This window comes from Vulpes vulpes, chromosome 1 (genome assembly GCF_048418805.1).
Source record: "Vulpes vulpes isolate BD-2025 chromosome 1, VulVul3, whole genome shotgun sequence".
NCBI classification, from domain to species: Eukaryota; Metazoa; Chordata; class Mammalia; order Carnivora; family Canidae; genus Vulpes; species Vulpes vulpes.
In genome coordinates, this window is record NC_132780.1 from 22,435,307 (window position 1) to 22,454,642 (window position 19,336).

Sequence of the window (19,336 nt, forward strand, 5' to 3'; positions counted from 1 at the left end):
CTAAAAATAGAAGGGATATATAATTAATTACAGCACTGGCATAATTCAAAAATCTAGTTTCAGGTAAGTTCGTGGATGAACTCTACTAGACATTTAAGAAAGAATGCTAATCTTCCATAAACTGTCCCCAGAGCATAAAAAAGTGGGATCACCCCTTTTAGTTAATGAGTTCAGCAGCTCCCTCATAACAAAAAAATTATAAGTACATTAAGTAAAGGTACACTACAGGGACGCCTGGGTGGATCAGCGGTTGAGCCTCTGCCTTTGGCTCAGCGCGTGATCCTGGAGTCCTGGGGTCGAGTCCCACATTTGGCTCCCTGCATGGAGCGTGCTTCGCCCTCTGCCTCTCTCTGCGTGTGTCTCTCATGAATACATAAATAAATAAAATGTAAAAAAAAAAAGAAAGAAAGGTACACCACAGGTCAGGATCTCTCACAAATGAGAGGTGTAGAAATGGGAAGCAAAATATTTGCAAATCAAATCCAGTGACATATAAAGAGAATAATATATTACAAAACAAGTGGAGTTTACTTTCTAAATGAAACATTGGGTGAAAATTAAAAAGTCAATTACCATATGAATAGAGCTTAGAAAAATAATATGATCATCTCCTTGGGTACATTAAACATGTTTAATGAAAGTCAGTGCTCATTATCAAAAGACATTTAGTAATCGAGGAATAAAGAGAACTTCTTTAATGTCATAAATTATACAAAATACAGCAAAACGTATCTAAGTGTTTTCCCCTGAGAGATGGATGGCCAACTCTATGCAACATTGGAGTACTTTTTAATCAGTAAAAAAAGGCAAGAAAATATATTAAATATCATTCTTTGTACATGTCCTGATTTTGTTTCCAATAAAGTATCAAATGTTCTTTTTATATATATACATATATTCTTTTTATTGAAGTTCGATTTTCCAACATATAGTATAACACCCAGTGCTCATCCCGTCAATTGCCACCCTCTGTGCCCATCAACCAGTCATCCCGTCCCCCCACCCACCTCCCCTTCCACTATCCTTTGTTCGTTTCCCAGAGTTAGGAGTCTTTCATGTTTTGTTACCCTCTCTAATTTTTCCCACTCATTTTCTCTCCTTTCCACTATAATCCCTTTCACTATTTTTTATACTCCCCGTATGGTTGAAACCATATAATGATTGTCCTTCTCCGATTGACTTACTTCACTCAGCCTAATAACCTCCGGCTCCATCCACGTCAAAGCCAATGGTGGGTATTTGTCGTTTCTAATGGCTAATATTCCATTGTATATATATATATATATATATGTCTTCTTTATCCATTCATCTTTTGATGGACACCAAGGCTCCTTCCACAGTTTGGCTATTGTGGACATTGCTACTATAAACATTGGGATGCAGGTGTCTCAGCTTTTCACTGCATCCGTATCTTTGGGGTAAATCCCCAGTAGTGCAATTACTGGGTGGTAGGGGAACTCTACTTTTAACTCTTTGAGAAACACCACACAGTTTTCGAGAGTGGCTGTACCAATTCACATTCCCACCAATAGTGCAAGAGGGTTCCCCTTTCTACGAATATTAGACGAGGTGAATTTTTGCAAGATGTCTGATACAAGACTAATTTACCAAAATCAGTTGGATTGTATTATAACACTAGAAAATTAAATTTAAAAAATACTCAATTAATGTATTACCATTAAACATCAAATATCTCAGAAAAAGTCAAATGAAAATGTACAAGCCCTCTATGGAAAAACAATATTAATAAATATTATATTCATAAATGATAGCTATGTTCGTGAATTGCAAGACTCAATTCCAGTTGGAAAACATCATTTATCCCCAACTTGCTGGATAAATTCAATGCCATGCCATTTGAAATCCAGCAAGTGTATGCGTGTGTATGTGAACATTGACAGCTGATTCTAAAATTACATTGACATGTATAGGCTAAGAATAGCCAATACAATCCTGAAGAATAATAACAATTTCAGGATTTATATAATCACAAAACAAAACAAGTTATGAGACTATATTCATTAAGACTGTGATGGCACAAGGATAGACAAATAAGGCAACCAAACAGAATGTTATCCTGATATTGGTTGACGGCTACACTGCCACTGGCTTTCTATAAACACGACACTGAAGTGCATGTGCTGATAGGTAAGCTTAATTTTTTCTTCCAATAAATGGTGCTAGGTCAACTGAACATTCATAAAGGAGAAAGTTCATCCTGACCCCAATCTTACCCCATTTAATTTTTTTTTAAACTTTTTATTTATCTGTTCATGAGAGACACACAGAGGCAGAGACATAGGCAGAGGGAGAAGCAGATTCCTCACGGGAAGCCTGATGCAAAACTTGATCCCAAGACCCCAGGATCACACCCTGAGTCAAAGGCAGATGCTCAACCGCTGAGCCACCCAGGCATCCCAGTCTTGCCCCATTTACAAAAATTAGTTCTAGGGATCCCTGGGTGGCGCAGCGGTTTGGTGCCTGCCTTTGGCCCAGGGCGTGATCCTGGAGACCTGGGATCGAATCCCACGTTGGGCTCCCGGTGCATGGAGCCTGCGTCTCCCTCTGCCTATGTCTCTGCCTCTCTCTCTCTCTCTGTGACTATCAATCATAAATAAATAAAAATTTAAAAAAAAATTAGTTCTAAGGATGTCTGGGTGGTTCAGCGGTTGAGCGTCTGCCTTTGACTTAGGGCGTGATCCTGGGATCCAGGATTGAGTCCCATATCAGGCTCCCTGTGAGGAGCCTGCTTCTCCCTCTCCTGTGTCTCTGCCTCTCTCTGTGTGTCTCTCATGAATAAATAAATAAATCTTAAAAAAATAGTTATAGATGGGTTTTTAAAAATCTCAGAAATGTAAAATAAAGCTCTAGAAGACCACCTGGAAGAATATATTTAATAACTTGTAGTAGAAAAAGATATTCTTTATTCAACAGGAAGAACTCAACAGGAATTTCCTTTTCCACAGACAAGACTGACACACTGGACTACAATAAAACAAGCAGTAGTATTCATCAAGTAAAGTCATTCATTTTTTAAAAATGCAGCACAGGGTGCCTGGGTGGCTCAATCAGTTAAGTGTCTCCCTTTGGCTCAGGTCATGATCTCAGGGTCCTGGGATCAAGCCCCACGTTGAGCTCCCTGGTCAGAGGGGAGTCTGCTTCTCCCTCTTCCTCTGCCCCTCCCTGCCACAGGTTCCCTCTCTCAAATAAATAAGTAAAATCTTTTTTTTAAAAAAAGGAAATTTCATGCCACAAAAATCAGAAAAATGTGAAAGGTAGGATTGATACGTGGGCACACAAAGACCTAATTAATTGCTGTTAGTCGATTTTGTTTCATGCTTTGTGTTAAGCTTTGCTCAGAATAGCCACCCTGATCCCATCAGTTAATGAGGCAGTGGATTCTGGAAAAACCCCATAGGAGAAAGTTGAGCACATTCTTTCTTCTTCCTAATCCATTTATCACAAAGCTTCTAGTCAACCTTTCCAACATCCTCATCTGCTCAGGTCACACTCCACTTTACTCCCTCTACACCTCCCTCTTCCTCAAGAAAAGTACCAAGTCCTTCCCAGTCTCAGGAAGCCTTGCCAGATGCATCTCACCCTCCATCCTCACCTTAGGTGTTGTGGCTGATTTTTTATATCCAGGTACCTCAGTCCCCCTCCCTCCCTCCCTTTCTCTCCTATCTACTGTAGAATCCATGCCCTCTTCTTCTTTTGGGCCTCCCCACAAGTTCTTTTTCTGTATTACTCCAGGCACACAGGAGCCACATGCTTATACTTGCACACATGCTCTCAATCCCACACAGACACAGCTGTGGAGTATTATTACAGCCAAAACCTTGGAATTAAAAACTGACTGCCATGTTAAAAGCTCTCATCACAAGAAAAAAAGAAATGAAACTATGTAAGATGATGGATGTTAACTAGACTTATTGTGTTGATCATTTTGCAATATATATAAAAATAGAATCATATGTTGTACATCTGCAACTAACAATGTAATACATCAATTATATCCCAAAACAAAACGAAACAAAGCCCAGGCTTAACCTGGAGTCGGACATTTACCAACTGTGTGACCACAGGCACATGACCCATTGGGTTCTTGTCTATGTCGTGGGGGCTCTGATCTCTGATGACACCTAGAACCCAGAGTTTCAATGGGAGCTAAAAGAGTTAATACCTAGGAAGACTATTGGAGCATTTGCTGGCTCATAAGCAATTCAGTAAAGTCTGCTAAATACCTGATACCCCTCCTTTGAATTTTAGCTCCTACCCACTCATCCCAATCTATTGTGGGCCAACACATTCACAAGATGTAATAAAAGTGAATTACTAGAAACATAAAATTAACAAGACAACAGAGACATACAAAAAAGACTTTCTCAAGAAGTCTCTTGCAATCAGGCAAGGTTTTTATAGAGAAGTTAACACAATAGGCCATCCCCACACTTGAGGGACCCCCCATAACTTTGCACCGAGGAATTTCCTCCCCAGAGGTATGCTTACATTCACACGCATGCACACTTATACACACAGAATCAGAAATTTTCCTTTCAACCTGGAAACTCACCTCAGGAAGATTGAACTTCAAACTGGGCAGTTTTGGGCTGAAAGCTGGGCCGCTATGTGACTCACTATCCACACTGCATTCATCTGACAGGCCTTCCTAAGTCTCCTCCCTTTTATAGGGTGTGGAGTCAATGATGCATTCACAGACATGATTGGATAAAATTTGCTCACTGCTGAAATCCTTGATGGAATCTCGATCTGGCTCCAGTTCCAGCCCTCCAATAGTTACTACATAACGGCCCTGGAGTGGTACCTGCATAGCTCAGGTGATTAAGTGTCTGACTTCAGCTCAGGTCATGATCTCAGGGTCCTGAGATGAAGCCCCTGCCAGCCTCCAGGCCTCAGGCCCCCACACCCCTCCAGGCTTCCCTGGCAGTCTGGTAGTCCTTTGGCCCCTCCCCCTACTCATGTTCTATCTTTCTCTCAAATAAACTAATTAATAATCCTTAATAAATTAATGATCCCCAAACATCTCTGGGACAATTGACCACAATCAAACAAGCTGATATTTCTCTAAAAAAAATTTTTTTTTCTGGGGAACCCTGGGTGGCGCAGCGGTTTAGCGCCTGCCTTTGGCCCAAGGTGCTATCCTGGAGACTCGGGATCGAATCCCACGTCGGGCTCCTGGTGCATGGAGCCTGCTTCTCCCTCTGCCTATGTCTCTGCCTCTCTGTGTGTGTGTGTGTGTGACTATCATAAATAAATAAAAAATTAAAAAAAAATTTTTTTTTTCTTATTTAGGGGCGCCTGTGTGGCTCAGTTGGTTACGCATCTGCCTTTGGCGTGGATCATGGTCCCTGGGTCCTGGGATTGAGCCCCACATTGGCTCTATGCTCAGCAGGAGCCTCCTTTTCCTTTCTTCTCCCTCTTACTCTGCCTGCTTGTGTGCGCGCGCTCTCTGTCAAATAAATAAAATCTTTAAAAATTTTTTTCATTTATTTATTTATGAGAGAGGCAGAGACACAGGCAGAGGGAGAAGCAGGCTCCACACAGGGAGCCCGACGCGGGACTCCATCCCGGGACTCCAGGATGACGCCCCAGGCCGAAGGCAGGTGCTAAACCACTGAGCCACCCAGGGATCCCTTAAATTTTTCTTAAAATTTAAATTCAATTAATTAACATGTAATGTATTATTAGTTTCAGAGGTAGTGTTCAGTGATTCATCAGTCTTATATAACACCCAGTGCTCATTACATCATGTGCCCTTCTTAATGTCCTCACCCAGTTACTCCGTCCCTCCATCTCCCTCCCCTCCAGCGATCTTTACTTTGTTTCCTATGAGTAAGAGTCTCCTATGGTTTGTCTCCCTCTCTGATTTCAATTTTTCATTTTTCCTTCTCTTTCCCTATGATCCTCTTTGTTTTGTTTCTTAAATTTCACATATGAGTGAAATCATATGATAATTCTCTTTCTCTGATTGACTTATTTCACTTAGATAATACCCACTAGTTCCATTCATGTCATTGCAAATGGCAAGATTTTATTTATTTATTTATTTATTTATTTATTTATTTATTTATTTTATTAATTTCTTTGATGGCTGGGCAGTACTCTGTTGTATATATACACTACATCTTCTTTATCCATTCATCTATTGATGGACATCTGGGTTCTTTCGTAGTTTGACTGTTGTGGAGATTACTATTCTGCCTAATTCTTTTTTAAATAATGTAAATAAATATAAACACTGGGGTGCAGATGCCCCTTCACATAACTACATTTGTATCGTTGGGGTAAATCCCTGGTAGTGCAATTTCTGGATCATAGGGTAGCTCTATTTTTATTTTCAACGTTTTGAGGAACCTCTGTAATGTTTTCTAGAGTGGCTGCACCAGCTTGCATTACCTAACTTGTTAATTTTAGCCATTCTTACTGGTGTGAGGTGGTATCTCATTGTGGTTTTGATTTGTATTTCTCCGACGCCGAGTGATGTTGAGCATTTTTTCATGTGTCTGTTGGCCATGTGTATGTCTTCTTTGGAGAAATGTCTGTTCATATCTTCTGCCCATTTCTTGATTGGATTATTAGTTCTTTGGGTGTTGAGTTTGAGAAGTTCTTCATAAATTTTGGATACCAGCCCTCTATCTGATAAGACGTTTGCGAATATCTTCCCCCATTCTGTCCATTCTCTTTTGGTTTTGTTGACTGTTTCCTTTGCTGTGCAAAAGCTTTTTATCTTGATAGAGTCCCAATAGTTCATTTTTGCTTTTGTTTCCCTTGCCTTTGGAGACATTTCTAGTAAGAAGTTGTTCTGGCCAAGGTGACAGAGGTGGCTGCCTGTGTTCTTCCCTGGGATTTTGATGGATTCCTGTCTCACATTCAGGTCTTTCATCCATTTTGAATCTATTTTTGTGTATGGTGTAAGGAATTGGTCTAGTTTCATTCTTCTGCATGTGGCTGTCCAATTGTCCCAACACTGTTTCTCAAAGAGACTGTCTTTTTCCATTGGATATTCTTTCCTGCTTTGTCAAAGATTAGTTGACCATAGAATTGAGGGTCCATTTCTGGGTTCTCTATTCTGGTCCATTGATATATATGTCTGTTTTAGGCCAGTACCATACTGTCTTGATGATTACAGATTTGTAATGGAATTTTTTTTTTGTAATGGAATTTAAAGTGTGGAATTGTGATGACACCAGCTTATGTTTTTTTCCCAACTTTTCTTTGGCTTTTGGAGTCTTTTCTGGTTCTATACAAATTTTAGGATTATTTGCTGCAGTTCTGTAAAAGAAGTTGATGGTATTTTGATAGGGATTGCATTGAATGTATAGTTGCTCTTGGTAGCATAGACATTTGAACAATATTTGTTTTTCCAATCCATGAGCATGGAACATTTTTCCATTTCTTTGTGCCTTCCTTAATTTCTTTCGTGAGTGTTTTATACTTTGCTGAGTACAGATCCTTTGCCTCTTTGGTTAGGTTTATTCCTAGGTATCTTAAGGCTTTGAGTGCAATTGTAAATGGAAGTGACTCCTTAATTTCTCTTTCTTATGTCTCATTGTCAGTGTTTAGAAATGCAACTGATTTCTGTGCATTGATTTTCTATCCTGCCACTTTGCTGAATTCCTGCGTGAGTTCTAGCAATTTGGGGATGGAGTCTGTGGGTTTTCCAAATAGAGTATCATGTCATCTGCAAAGAGTGAGAGTTTGACTTCTTCTTTGCTTATTCAGATGCCTTTTATTTCTTTTTGCCTTTTATTTCTTTTTGTTAGCTGAGGGTAGGATTTCTAGTACTATGTTGAACAACAGTAGTGATAGTGGACATCCCTGCCATTCCTGGCCTTAGTGGGTGGAAGCTCTCAGTTTGAAAGAGATTAAGAATGATATTCTACTTGCTGTGGACTTTCACATAATGGCTTTTATGATATTGAAGTATATTCCCTCTATCCCTACACTATGAAGAGTTTTAATTAAGAAAGGATGCTGTACATTGTCAAATACTTTTTCTGCATCTATGAGAAGATCATATGGTTCTTGTCCTTTATTTTATTAATATAGCGCATCACAATTGATTTGCAGATGTTGCACCACCCCTGCAGTCCAGGAATAAATCCCACGTGGTCGTGGTGAATAATCCTTCTAATGTCCAGTTGGATCCTACTGGCTAATATCTTGGTGAGCATTTTTGTATCCATGTTCATCAGAGATAATGGTCTGTAATTCTACTTTTTGATAGGGTCTTTGTCTGGTTTTGGGATCAAGGTAATGCTGTCCTCATAGAAAGACTTTGGAAGGTTTCTTTCCATTTCTGTTGTTTGAAACAGCTTCAGAAGAATAGGTACTAATTCTTTTTTAAATGTTTGGTATAATTCCCCTGGCAAGGGATGCCTGGGTGGCTCAGTGGTTGAGTGTCTGCATTTGGCTCAGGGCATGATCCAGGGGTCCTGGGATCCAGTCCTGCATCAGGCTCCCTTCTCCCTCTGCCTATGTCTCTACCTCTCTTTGTGTATCTGTCATGAATAAAAAAGTAAAATCTTAAAATAAAAAAAAACCATTCCCATGGGAAGCCATCTGGTCCTGGACTCTTGTTTCTTGGGAGATTTTTGATGACTGCTTCATTTTTTTTCTGGTATGGTTCTTATTCAGGTTTTCTGTTTCTCCCTGTTTCAGTTTTGGTAGTTTATACATGTCTAGCAATGCATCTATTTCTTTCAGATTGCTCAATTTGTTGACATATAGTTGCTCATAATATGTTGTTATAACTGTATTTCTTCAGTGTTGGTTGTGATCTCCTCTTTCATTCATGATTGTAATTTATTTTGGTCCTTTTCTTTTCTTTTTGATGAGTCGGGCCAGGAGTTTATCAATCTTATTAATTTGTTCAAAAAACCAACTCCTTGATCAATGGACCTAACATGGGAGCAGCCAATTATATAAACCAATTAATAACATAATTAAATAAACATATTGATAATAATACAATATTATTGTATTTTCCTTGATCTGTTCTACTGTTCTTCTGGTTTTTATTTCATTGATTTCTTCTCTAATCCTTATTAATTCCCTTCTCCTACTGGGTTTAGGCTTTATTTGCTGTTCTTTCTCCAGCTTCTTTCAGTGTAAGATTAGGTTATGTATATGAGACATTTGTTGCTTCTTGAGAAAGGTATTACTATATACTTTCCTCTTAGGACCACTTTTCCTGGATCCCAAAGGTTATGTTCTGTGGAACAGTTGTGTTTTCATTATCATTTGTTTCCATGAATTTTTTAAATTCTTCTTTAATTTCCTGGTTGACCCATTCATTTGTTAGTAGGAAGCTCTTTAGCTTCCATGTATTTGAGTTCTTTCCAATTTCCTCTTTTGATTGAGTTCCAGTTTCAAAGCATTATGGTCTAAAAATATGCAAGGAATGATCCCAATCTTTTGGTACCAGTTGAGACTTGATTTGTGACCCAGATATGGGTCACATTCTGGAGAATGTTCCATGTGCACCCAAGAAGAATATGTATCCTGCTGCTTTAGGTTGGAATGCTCTGAATATGTCTGTGAAGTCCATCTGGTCCAGTGTGTCATTCAAAGCCCTTGTTTCCTTGTTGATCTTCTGCTTAGATGATCTGTCCATTGCAGTGAGTTAGGTGTTAAAGTCTCCTACTATTAAAAAAAAAGTCTACTACTATTATTGTATTATTATCAATATGTTTATTTAATTATGTTATTAATTGGTTTATATAATTGGCTGCTCCCATGTTAGGAGCATAAATTTTTACAATTGATAGATCTTCTTGTTAGGTACACCCTTTTTTTAAATCTTTTTTTTTAAAGCTTCTTTAAAAAAAAGATTTTATTTAATTATTCATGAGAGACACAGAGAGAGAAAGAGAGAGGCAGAGACACAGGCAGTGGGAGAAGCAGGCTCCATGCAGGGAACCTGACGTGGGACTTGATCCTGGGTTTCCAGAATCACGCCTGGGCTGGAGGCGGTGCTAAACCACTGAGCCATTCAGGCTGTCCGGTACACCCTCTTTTAAAGATTTGTTTATTTATTCATAAGAGACACAGAGACAGAGGCAGAGGCAGAGACAGAGGCAGAGGCAGAAGCAGGCTCCCCACAGGAAGCCCGATGTGGGACTCAATCCCAGATCCTGGGATCATGCCCTGAGCTGAAGGAGATGCTCATCCACTGAGCCACCAAGGCGTCCCTAGATAGAGCCTTTAATTATGACATAGTGTCCTTCATCTTTTATTACAGTCTGGTTTAAAAATCTATTTTGTCTGGTATAAGGTCTGCAACCTTATACCCAGCTTTCTTTTGATGTCCATGAGCGTGATAAATGGTTTTTCACCTCCTCACATTTAATATGCAGGTGTCTTTGTGTCTCGTGAGTCTCTTGCAGACAGCATCCATGGGTCTTGCTTTTTTTTTAATCCAATCTGTTACCTTGTGTCTTTTGATTGGGGCATTTAGCTCATTTGCATTCAGAGTAACATTGAAAGTATGAATTTAGTGCCATTTTATTACCTGTAAAGTCACTGTTTCTGGATATTGTCTCTGCCTCATTCTGGTCTATCTTACCTCTTCACTTAAAGGATCCCTTTTAATATTTCTTGTAGGGCTGGTTTAGTGATCACAACTTCTTTCAGTTTTTCTTTGTCATAGAAGCTTTTTTGTATCTCCTTCTATTTTGAAAGACAGCCTAGCTGGATAAGGTATTCTTGGCAATGTATTTTTCTCATTTAGCACCCTGAATATATCATTCCAGTCCTTTGTGGCCTGCCAGGTCTCTGGGCATAGGTCTGCTTCCAGTCTAATGTTTCTACCCTTGTAGGTTATGGACCTCTTGTCTTGAACTGCTTTCAGCATTTTCTCTTTTTCTCTAAGATTTGCGAGTTTCAGTATTATATGTGGAGGTGTTGACCTATTTTTATTGATTTTTGTGGGGGGGGTCTCTGTGCCTCCTGGACTTGGATTCCTCTTTCCTTCCCCAGATTAGGGAAGTTCTCTGCTATAAATTGCTCCTATATACCTTCTGCATACCCTCCTTTCCTCTTCTTCTGGGATGCCATTAATTCTAATATTGTTTTGCTTTATGGTATCACTTATCTTTGGAATTCTCCCCTTGTGATCCAGTAGTTGTTCATCTTTCTTTTTTCAGCTTCATTCTCCATCATTTTGTTTTCTATATCACTAATTCTCTTTTCTAATTCATTTATCCTAGTAGCTAGAGCCTCCATTTTTATTGCTTCTCATTAATAGCCTTTTTTATTTCAACTTGATTAGATTTCAGTTCTTTTATTTCTCCAGAAAGGGATTCTCTAGTGTCCTGTATGCTATTTCCAAGCCCAGCTAATATCTTTATAATTGTTAATCTGAACTATATTTCTGACATCTTATATCCATACTGATTAGGTCCCTGTCAGTCAGTACTGCCTATTGTTCTCTTTCTTGAGGTGAGTTTTTCCATCTTGTAGTTCTGTCTGGAGAAAAAATAGATGAACAAGAGAACAAAATACTAAAAAGGCAACAACAGCCCCAGAGAAATATATTCTAAACAAATAAGAAGAGACCTGAAGCTGAAAAAATAAAAGTTTAAAAAGAGAGAGAGAGAATATAATCAGACAGGTGAACAGAAGATAGCAGTACAGTGGACCCTATATGTATTTTGGTCTCTGTGTTAGAAAACTAGATCCTATAATTGTGAAGACCCATCTGTCAGAGAGGGAAGAATTACAATGGTGAGAGGCCCCTGTTTTGAAATGTGGCTGGGAGGGACAGCCTGTACTCACTAGGGAAAAGTGGCAGGAATAGATTTTGGGAAACTCAGCATTTCTGTTTCCTGACTCTTTGTAGTGGAAATGACCACCCGGTACAACATGAAAAGAGAGTTGGAGAAGCAGATCGAATGGGTTTCCTTAAAGAAGGGACCTGTGGAGCAATCCAAACATCATGTCTGTCCTTCACTTTCAAGTCATATCCAGAGTCACACCACTTTCACCTTCTACTATGTAGCTCTTATCATCCCATGGTGGGGTTGGCTCCTGCCTGGCCTCCTCTCCCCCTGCCAGTTTTCTATCCTCAAAGCAGCTGTCAACAAGGACCCTGTTATAATTGTCTGACCACATCCCTCCTCTGCAGAAGCTCCCTGGTGGCTTCCAAAGTCATTCTGCCAGAGTACACACCACCCTTGGTGAAGGACTTACCTCCTCCTCAAAATGTCATAGACTCACAGTTTCACAAAATACAATAAAAATGAATGAACAGAAATGTGAAACCAACAAGAAAACAAAGGCATACAAAGTGCAAGGGCTTTTATGTCATCAGATTCAATGGATGTGAAACATCTGTAATGTGCTCTGAGTTTATATACTTACTCTATGCTTAGGTACTTTCCTCACTAAAGACAGGAGCAAGTGTGGAGAAGGGCAGTGCCCTTGGACCACCCTCTAAGTGTCACAGACACAGTGTGAAACCAGCTTCCTGACAGTGGCCTGTAGACCTGTTGATCTGGCTCCAGTGTTCTGTCTGCCTCAGCAGCCCCCTCTGCCACAGCCTCACAGCTCCCCCCTTAGCTCCCAGTGGCAGCCTCACTCCCACCTTGCATCTTTATTCTCCCTTCACTTTGTCCATGGGAAAGGGACCCATAGTTCTCCCTCTGATATGTTTCGTCACATCTCAGTGCCTCATTCCTACCAGGCAGTCTTTAGTCACCTTCTTTGCTTTATTTTCTCCATAGCAATGACCTTCATCAGAAAAACTATATTATTCTTACTTGTCTTATTTCTTATCTGTCACTCTCCGTAGAGTTTAACTGACTCACAGACGAAATTTTTCTTTTCTTTTCTTTTTTTTTTTTTTTTTTTTTTTGTCTATACTGTATCTTGAGTGGTTTATATAGATCTGGGCCCTTGGAAGTTCTCATTAATTGTGTGTCTATTTGAAATGAATATTCCAAATGTGAGAGGGTGTGGCCTAAACTAACATGGCAGCTGCAGGGAGGGCAGAATTAATTGAACTGCAGAAGGGTATATAGGGCAGAAACATCAAGACACCTTCAGCATCCAGGCGGGGTGGTGATCTTTCAAGGTAGAGAAATGAAAAGTTATAGGGAAACACAGATGACAGCAAGTTCCAGAGTCCTGTTCCAAAATATGGGGAAGTCAAGGTGATCTTAGACTTGTCTGGATGAGAGCCCAGAGCTGAGGACAAGCTAAAGAACGTGGCTTCATTTACCACCTACAGAGCCTCAGGACAGTCATTACTTTCCTGTACCACCTCCCTTTTGTGGTGCTGCAGTAAGCAGTAATATCAGGGCAAGAGGATTTGAAGAGCATTCAGTCAGGCTGACCAGCTGCCCCTGGGCTGTTGTGCCATCCTCTTTCAGCCCACAGACCTTGGATGATAGTTTAGGTGATGCCTGCACCCTGGCCAAGATATGCTGCAAACCGATGACCTAGTATACTGGGAGCAGGGCTCCTTTCCCTGCCCCCTCCCCCTGTTTCATACTCACTGCATCTGCCAGAGCACTTGCCTGACCTAGGCCTTTCCTCCATGCACATATGAGGCAGAACAACTCATACATACATAGATATGGGAACAACACAAAAAACCATAGTGAATATGACATCTGGAAAACAGTGATGTCAGACAAGTACAAAGAAATTCAAACAAGCAGATAAAATAATCAAAGAAGGTTGCCTGGTCGGCTTAGTTGGTTAAAAACTCTTGGTGTCGGATCAGGTCGTGATGTCAGGATTGTGAGATCAAGCTCTGTGTTGGGCTCCACAATCATTGGGGAGTCTGCTTCAGGATTCTCTTTCTTCCTCTGCCCATTTCCCCGCTTGCTTGCTCTCTCTTTAAAATAAATGAATAAATCTTTTTTAAAAATCACGGAGATGAAGAGAAACAAAGACCATAGGAAGAAAAAGCTATGTTTAAAAAAATAGGAAAATATTTATCATGGAAAATGTTTATAAAGATAGGAGGAGGTAGAATAAATAGGAGAATGAGATATTTAAAGGCTTAACTAGTGAGTCAGATGATAAGATTGAAGATGATATCTGAAAGGCAAAGGATACAAGAATCAAGTAGAAAGCATAGAAGAGGAAAAGGTCTGGGCAGCGTGAGTGGCTCAGCCGTTTAGTGCCGCCTTCAGCCCAGGCTGAAGATCCTGGAGACCCGTGATTGAGTCCCATGTCGGGCTCCCTGCATGGAGCCTGCTTTTCCCTCTGCCTGTGTCTCTGCCTCTCTTTCTCTGTCTCTCATGAATAAATAAATAAAATCTTTTTTTTTTTTAAATAGTAAAGGTCATGATCTAACTGTGGGAAGGAATATTCTTCTGCTTTATGCCTCTGAATCAGTGGCTAACACGTAATGTTACTAAACATTATTGCGGAATACATAAAGAAAATGAGAGTTACCAAGATCTAGATGCAAGTTGTCCCCAAAAGAGGGGAAAATTTTGTGATGACCCAGCAGAAGACACATGGGTAGCAGTTTCAGCGGTTTAAGTTGGCATGGACATGAGATCCTGAAGTTGCTGGACTCTGAGGCATGTGAGAGGAGGTGGTAGAAGAAATTCAGGGATGCGGCAGAAAGACACACACTAATGGTGAATCAGGGGACAAGAACAAGGATGTACAGGTGACCATTGTTGTGGGCACCATGATGATGTGACCAGAGGATGTATGTACAGAGGGTGGCAGGAGTGGCAGAGAGAGGGCAGAATTTCCACACTGGGAAATGGTGCGGCTCATATAAAGTGAAGCAGATGGGGCAGAGTCTGAGACAGAACAGGCGGGAAAGGGAGATTGATACTTCGGTGGATATGACCAGTGAGAACTGAAAAGCTCTCTCCCATCTCCTCAATCTTTTTGCATTTAGTAGAGCTCAGTCAGAGGAATCAGTTTTTCTCTCCCATTTCCTAGTCGCCCTCAATCTTCCTCCCATCAGTTCAGAGGAAGAGGAACATATTTTGTATTCCTTTCTGATAGGTTGGCCCATCAGAACTGGGCACACAGGGCCACATCCCAAACTTCATGTGGTTTTCTTTAGATGTAAGCATCCCGTCGCAATAGGGTGGCTTCTGTACTCTCTAAGACAGTTATTGATAAAGATGTAGGAGGGCTTCTGGTCTCTCCGACAGTTATTGATAAAGATGATGCACACATTCATACTAATTATAATTCTTTTGATACCAATGGTTTTTTTCCTTGTATCCGTAATTCATTCCCTTATTTTGATGGAGTATTCTATTTATAAATATAATTTTTTACATCATCTGTGGATGGATGTTTGTTTTTATTATCTAGTTTCTGGCTTTGAGAATAAAGTTTCTGGGAAAATGTAAATACAAGTTTTCATTTCTCTTGTGGCTATATTTAGGAAGAAGTTCACATCAAATGATAAGTGGATGATTAATTTTGTTAACTGCCAGTGTTTTCCAAATGTATTGTTATTATTTTGCAATCCCGCCAGCAGTGTCTGAAAGTCCTGGTTTTTTTTATACCTTCAACTTTTAATGTTTTGTCAGTCTTTTAATGTTTCCCATGAAATGAATATGCGTAGTGGTATCTCATTGTGGTTTTCATTTGTATTTCCTTAAATATTAATAATGCTGAATTTATTTTCATATGCTTATTTACCATTCATATATCTTCAGTGAAATATGTGTTCACATATTTTGCCTAATTTTTAATAATGTTTGTCTTATCAGATATTCTGGTTACCCATCTATTATCAGATAAAGGTTTTGCAAATATTTTTTTGTAGGCTGTAGCTGGTTTTCCTTTTCTTGACAGGATCTTTTGAACTACAAGAATTTTAAAATTTTATTAAAGTCTAGTTTATATTTTTCTTCTATGGTTTGTGTTTGTTTTTTTCCCATGTAAAAAAAATCTTGGCCTAAAGCAAGGACGAAAAAGCATTACTGCGATGTTACCTTTGAGATGGTATATATTTTTATTTCTTATATCAAGGTCTATGTTCCATTTTGGGTTATCTGTGAATATTCTGAGGGTAGAGTTGAGGGGGTTTTGTGGGTTTTTTTGTGACTGAGGATATCACACTTTTTTTTTTCTTCAGAATAATGCCACACTCTCATTACCATAGCTTTATATTAAGTTTTGAAATCAGATTTTTAAGGTCCAGATTTGTTCTACTTTAAAGAAAACATTTTGACTCTTACAGGTCTTTTGCACTTCCATATGTTTTATTCCATTATTTTTTGAAGTAAACCTAACTTCAAGATTTTGATGTCTTAACTAAAGATGAAGCTTAGAACTGGATTTCTTGGCTCTTTATCTTACTTTCTTCTAGTTCACGTGTGAAGAGGGGTAGAGGGCTAATAGCTAAATGCTTGATGGTGGGTACAGCTGTGCCCATTACCAACTGGCTGACCTTGGTCATGTCTACTCTCCCTAGGCTTCAAGATTCATGTCTGTAAAATCAGAATAATGGACATAAAATTGTACAGCACAGAAAGTGAAGCAGACATTAAATAACAGATGATATTATACAGCCCTGTGAAGACCCCATCCCAGTGCAAAGGTGAAGGAAAATTCTTGGCGAAGAGAAAAGCATGTGCCAAGACCCCAAAGTTAGTGAGAGCTTGGCTTGTTTGTGGAATCAAGTGAGTGCCAGTAGAGCTGGAAGAGGAGAGTGATGGTTGGAGGGATGAGGGGAAAGGGACTGATGAACATGGTTTTTCATAGGCTATAATGAAAATCTGGATTTTATTCTGACTGTTCTGGGAAGGTATGGGAAGGATTTAACACAATAGACACATGATTTTTTTTAAATGCCTTATTTTAAAATAATTATAGATTCACAAGAAGTTGTAATATCTTTCACTTAGTTTCCCCTATGATAACATTGGACATAATCTTAATATCAAAATCAGGAACTTAACCTTTGGATCTTTCCCAAAGTTACCATTTTACATGTACTTGTGTGTGTGTGTGTGTGTGTGTGTGTGTGTGTGTGTAGTCCTGTGCAATTTTATATGTGTGGATTCATTAACTACCTCCACAATAAGATACAGAAGTTTTTTGGCAGGGGGTCAAAAGGTTATATTTAGCACCCAAATGGAGATGGTGCAAGTCAAATTAAGAGAAATCCGAGGTGGAGCAATATATGCCTGCAGAAATGAGGGGTAAAAATAGTCCTTGGGAGCTAAAATTTTGAGCTTAGCATTTGACATGGGCAACCAAGAATTTCTATATTGTCAGCAAGCATTTTTGGTCATGACATTATAGTGACCATCCTGACTAGTTTGAGTTGGTTTTAAAAGGAAAGGCCACTAGAACAATCAAGGTTTAGATATGGAAATGTATCCATCCAAAGAGATCAATAGGGTGTGGGTAGTGCTATGGCCAACGTTTCTTTAAGATCATCTGAATAGGCTTCAGCATGTTTGGTCAGCTGAAAGAGAAACTTATGGCATGTCCAACTGTACAACATTTTGCCAGTGAGATGGGAACAAAATCATGGTGCTAACTAGTGGTTGGTAGAGCAGTGGTGTTTAAGAGGCCATAGGTGTCAGTGTGCCAAAATATAACCAGATGGCTGCTGCATTGCCAGATGGGGTCTGCTTATGGCCTGCAGTGTTCCAGGCCCATGCTATTACCTACTCAAAGTAGGTATAGCCAAGCTATGAGAAGCCAGAAGGCTGGGCAATAGTATTTGTTTTGTATGAGTGCTTTAACCGGAGGCACTAAGGGCCCACTAACCACATGGGCTTAGTGTGGACTGGGTGATGTTCCCATTTCAGGTCTATGTGGTTGGAGGGAACCTGCATTCCTTAGTGGAATATCTTATTAGATATGTCCAGTTTTAGTTCTCCTTGACCTCTCCGCTATTCACACTGCTGTTGGTGAGTCTTGGACACATAATCTCTATTTATTGAGTAAGATTATTATAGGCATTAGAAATTAAGTATTTTTTATAGCCAGGAATATTTGGCTAAGCTTGTGGTGTAGGCTAAGCAAATCAGCATTTAGCAGGGTGCCAAATAACTGGCAGAGAGCCAAAGGAGCATTTGATAGTGAGATGATCATACCCAGAAGGGTGCCCTCCTTCATCACTGTGGCATCTGGCTAGAGACTGAGGACAGGTAAGACCACCTCTTCCATCAGGTGGGATACACCAGTGGGTCTAGGTTTGGCTCCATCCCTTATCAAAACCTTGATGGTCATGCTGAGCTTGTGGGGTGTAGCCTTCATAACCCAGAAAATAATTGGTAACTGAGGGCAGAGTGCCACAGGTTCAGGTCCTCTGAAAGCCTCCATCTCCAAAAGGGCTCAGTAAGCAGCCAACAGTGGTTGCTCAAAGGGCATTCAATGTGGAGTAAAAAAAAGGCAGCTTTCTCTATCAGAAAAGCCTACAGGTAACTTACTGCCAGCATGAGTAGTACAGATTCTAATAAACATAGGAGGTGAGCACCAGAACTTCCACCACATGGTTGCCAGGAGGCAAGTTAAAGGTGAGCTGCTGTATGGCCATCTGACATGAATCCAGGGCCTTTTGTTGTAAAAGTCCCCAAAGCGGGGTGATTTGGGGTGAGTGCACAAATAAACTAGTAGTATTTGTAAATGGAGAATACGTTGCCTTCAGAAGCCAGACTCAGTAGGTTGGCCTGCTTGAGACTGATTGGAGCATTCAAATCCTGACTAGAAGTTGCCTTTTAGCAACATCAGGAATAGAGTGGCCCTTAGGCATACTAGATGAACTTAAGACTCACTGAAGTGGCATAACCCTGAATTTTATGAGGATGGGGGCAACAGACCATCTACTCTCTGTAAATGCAACAGTGATTGTTTGTCTTGTATGCCTAGTAAGTTCCCTCACAGGAGGATGTCATCAATGTACTGCTAATATGGGTACCTCAGGACAGCTAAAACTTATTAGGGTTTTGCCAGTAGAGGCTGTATGTGATGTCTAAACTTCAAAGGTATCCCATGGAAAACTGAGTAAAGTGATAAACTGTTGGATTCATCTCTGAGAGTCAATGTGATTGAAAGGTTGTTGAACTAGGCACTGAATGGAACATACAGAACAAAATATTTGCCAGCAGATGACTGAATGGCTTCATTTGTTTCAATTATGTGAGTATAGGAACTTTAATGGATGGGACCAAGGTAGCAGTAACTTACCATGAGATGACATTTCTCTGAGGATTCTTAAATATCTATTGTGGTTTCTCAGATGTAAACAAAATGGCTACTTCCTACAAGTTAATGAACCTTACCTAATTTGTATGTTAAATATGTTCTTGGTATGTCTTCAAAATGATTCCTGGCCCTTTTCCAGTTTCTTTTCTCTTATTTG